Genomic DNA, 4,673 nt, shown 5'->3' on the forward strand with positions numbered 1-4,673 from the left:
AAACTAAAAACAGCATAAAAGCTAAAGAAACAGCATGGCATACAGTACATCAAATAAACAGCCAGACGATCAGAAAGTTTTTAAAACTACACAGAAGGCAACTAAAATGCAATTAAAGTGGGAATATGAAGGTAATCTTGCTAATAATATAAACGAGGATTCCAAAGCCCTTTTTTAGATATGTAATGAGTAGAAGAGTGACAAGACTCAACTCGACGTTGGACTGTTGGGAAATGATGCTGGCTAGGTAGTAATGGGGGAGAATGAAATGGCAGGTGAACTAAGTAAGTATTTTGTATCAATCCTCACAATGGATAACACCAGCAGCATGCCAGAAATCCGAGAGTCAGCGGACAAGAGTGAGAAGGTACTGGGGAAGCTGAAAAGTCCAAAGGTGTCACAAGTACGGAGCAAGAGTGGACCCAAACACGTTTTGTAGAGTTAACTAACTAGAGTTTATTCATAGTTACAAGGAAAGCCATGATGCAAGGATAGAACAGAGAAAAATCAAGGAGAGAGCAAAGCAGAAGGGGGAATAAGTGTAATGGACTGGGACTCAGGGTCTGGGCTAGGACTTGGAACTCGGGGGTACTAGGATCTCGGAGCCAGGACTTGGAACATGGACATGGAACTGGACCCCGATACTTGGACTTGGTACTTGAACCTTGGACTTGATTCACAAAACCTGGACCTGGACATGAAGAGACAGTTCTCAACTCAGGGTAGCGGCAGACAGCCAGACCTACCCTCTGGAGGTGAGGACAAGGAACACCGAGCCAGGGCTCCTCCTTGGACACAGGACGGAGTTGGGACTCTTTTTGACAGAGGGTCAGGACCCTTCTAGGGCACAGGGCTGGGACCCCTTTTTTGACACCGGACACGGAGACGGAGACCACACAATGATAGACAGTCCCTTATCTGGACATAAGTTTGCTCCAGGCAGCAGTGAGTTCTTGACTCACCCCGGCGGGTTAACTTTGACGGACCTGCTCTGACAAGGGAAGGCGGCTTGCTGGCACTTGCTTCGGGGAGGACACTTGGCTTGCTCCGGCAAGAAACATAGTTGACTCTGGCAAGATGACTTTGGCTCGCACTAGCTTTGGTGACTTTGTTATCTCTCCATAACGCTCACACGCCAAACGGCTGAAAGCCGGAGACTTATAAACTGCCGGTTCAGTCGAGAGTAAATTGCCTTTAATCACCAAGCCCAAGGGACACGGGAAGACAGGGAATTAAAGGGAAACAAGGAGTCAACGGTCCGGATCAAAACACAAAGAAAATTTAAAGGGAACCCGACCCGAACCATGACAGAAGGTAGATAACTCATCTGGACCAGATAGATTACACTCCAGGTTTCTGAAAGAGGTAGTGAAGAGCCTACCTCATTAGTAGTGATCTTTCAAGAAACACTCGATTCTGGAATGGTTCCAAAGGAATAGAAAATTGCAAATGTCACTCCACTTTATACGAAGCAAGAGCCAAGAAAAAGACACGAAATTGCAGGCCGGATTAGTTGAATGTTAATTTTCAGGTTGAGTTGGAGGTAATGGAAGCAAATGCAATGTTACCGGTCAGTTATAGAGGAGTAAAATCCAAAAAGCAAAGACGTAATGCTGAGGATTTATGTAAAGCTAATGTTTCACAGGTGGAATGAGTGAATGAACCCCTTCCCACACTCAGGGCAGATGTATGGCCTCTCTTCAATGTGAACTCAATGATGCGTCAGCGGCTGCAGTGAGTGAATGAATCGATATGCTCTTCTGCACGTCACTGGTTATTTGAGTTACAGCCAGTCTTCCCTCCATGTTAGTGCTTTTGCTGGAATTCTATAGATTCTTATCTTGTTTAGAGGCTTCAAGTGTGGCACCTTGTCAAAGGCCTTTTGAAAATCCAAGTGAACGAGATCTACTGACTCTGCTATCCTAGAATTATTGTCAGAAAGCACTACAGCACAGACACAGATCCAGAGACCATGCTGAACTATTGTTCTGCCTAGACCCATCGACCTGCACCTGGACCATAGAGTACCATACCCCTCCCATCCAGGTGCTTATCCAAAACTCTCACATTTTGAAATCAGACTCCACCACTTCCACTGGTACCTCGTTTTACAATCTCATTACATGAGATTTCCCTCTTGTTCCCCTTGAATATTTCACCTTTCACCTTAACGTATGACCTGTCGTTCTCATCTTATCCAACCTCACTGGAGAAAACCTACTTGTATTTACCCTTTTGAGGAGCAGTGCCTCAAAAGGGTGGCAACAATTATTAAGGACCCCCATCATGAGGATCATCAGGGTCTCCCTTCCACCTATCTGAGGTATTTATCAGAGGTGTTGTGTAGGCAGGGCCCTCAATAATCCCCTCCCATGCGTCCAACAATGTCTTTGACCCCCGACTGTCAGGCAGGATGTACAGCAACATTAGGACAACCACTGTTAGGGTGGGAAACAGCTTTCTCCCACAGGCCGTGAGACTACTGAACTCATTGCCACCACCCAGGTCTGATCAGGTATGAAAAGGCAGTAGCGTTCTACTGTATACTTTTTGACTTGAGTCATACATGCACCTTATTATTTGTTGATTTAATATGGTAATATTACCTGACAACTATGTGTGCAGGAAGTGTGTCCAGCTGCAGCTTCTGGCAGACCGCATTGAGTGTCTGGAGCGGCGATTGGATTCATTCAATCAAGTCAATCAAGATTTGAATAGCTCAGCATAAAGCCGTTGATTAGACAATCAAGATTTGAATAGCTCAGACTCAGCAGAAAGCAGCTGATTGGGCAGTCGAGGTCAGGTGACCATGAAGTTTGAAAAGCTCAAACAAATAAAGAGAGGGTTACCTCAAGCAGAGCGGCCTGTGAAGGAGTGGAGATTTGAGGCTTTGACTCGAGAGGCTGCGAAGAGAAGAGGCTGAGGACGAGCTTCACTCCAAGTGAGCTAAGGCCGGGTAAGTTCCTTTCAAAGGAGAAAGTTTGAAAAGTTGAGGCAAGTATTGGGTAGGTCATGGCAGCTGAGATCGGCCCTGTGGTTTGTTCATCCTGCAGCATGTGGGAAATCGGGGATATTTCCAGTGTCCCTGACGACTATGTGTGCAGGAAGTGTGTCCAACTGCAGCTTCTGGCAGACCGCATTGAGCGTCTGGAGCTGCGATTGGATTCATACTGGAACATCTGCAATGTTGAGAAAGTCGTGAATAGCACGTTCAGTGAGTTGGCCACACCGCAGGTAAAGGCTACACAGGCAGAAAGGGAAGGGGTAACCACTAGACAGTGTAGCAGTAGGCAGGTAGTGCAGGATTACCCTGAGGTCATCTCCCTCCTAAACAGATATACTGTTTTGGATACTGTTGGGGGAGATGTCTCATCAGGGGAAGGCAGCAGCAGCCGAGTTCATTGCACCATGGGTGGCTCTGCGGCACAGGAGGGAAGGAAAAGGAGTGGGAGAGCTATAGTGATAGGGGATTCGATTGTAAGGGGGATAGGTAGGCGTTTCTGTGGCCACAGACGAGACTCCAGGATGGTATGTTGCCTCCCTGGTGCAAGGGTCAAGGATGTCTCTGAGCGGCTGCAGGACATTCTGGAATGGGAGGGTGAACAGCCAGTGGTCGTGGTGCACATAGGTACCAATGATATAGGTAAAAAATGGGATGAGGTCCTACAAGGTGAATTTAGGGAGTTAGGAGATAAACTAAAAAGTAGGACCACAAAGGTAATAATCTCTGGATTACTACCAGTGCCACGTGCTAGTCAGAGTAAAAATAGGAGGATATTTCAGTTGAATACGTGGCTTCAAAAATGGTGCAAGGGGGAGGGATGCAAATTTCTGGGGCATTGGAACCAGTTCTGGGGGAGGTGGGACCGGTATAAACAGGATAGTCTGCTTTTGGGCTGGACTGGAACCAATGTCCTAGGGGGAGCGTTTGCTACTGCTGTTCAGGAGGCTTTAAACTAATGTGGCAGGGGGATGGGAACAAGTGCAGTGAGACAGAGGGGTGTAAAATGAGGGTAGAAGCAAAAAGTAATGTGAAAAGTAAAAGTGGCAGGCAGGCAAATCCAGGGCAGAAAGCAAAAAGGGCCACTTTTCAACATAATTGTATAAGGGCTAAGAGTGTTGTAAAAACAAGCCTGAAGGCTTTGTGTGTCAATGCGAGGAGTATTCGTAACAAGGTGGATGAACTGAATGTGCAGATAGTTATTAATGAATATGATATAGTTGGGATCACAGAGACATGGCTCCAGGCTGACCAAGGATGGGAGCTCAACATCCAGGGATATTCAATATTCAGGAGGGATAGACAGGAAAGAAAAGGAGGTGGGGTAGCGTTGCTGGTTAGAGAGGAGATTAACGCAATAGAAAGGAAGGACATTAGCCTGGAGGATGTGGAATCGATATGGGTAGAGCTGCATAACACTAAGGGGCTGAAAACGCTGGTGGGAGTTGTGTACAGGCCACCTAACAGTAGTAGTGAGGTCGGGGATGGCATTAAACAGGAAATTAGAAATGTGTGCAATAAAGGAACAGTAGTTATAATGGGTGACTTCAATCTACATATAGATTGGGTGAACCAAATTGGTAAGGGTGCTGAGGAAGAGGATTTCTTGGAATGTATGCGGGATGGTTTTCTGAACCAACATGTCGAGGAACCAACTAGAGAGCAGGCCATT

This window comes from Hypanus sabinus, chromosome 26 (assembly GCF_030144855.1).
Source record: "Hypanus sabinus isolate sHypSab1 chromosome 26, sHypSab1.hap1, whole genome shotgun sequence".
Taxonomy (NCBI): Eukaryota; Metazoa; Chordata; class Chondrichthyes; order Myliobatiformes; family Dasyatidae; genus Hypanus; species Hypanus sabinus.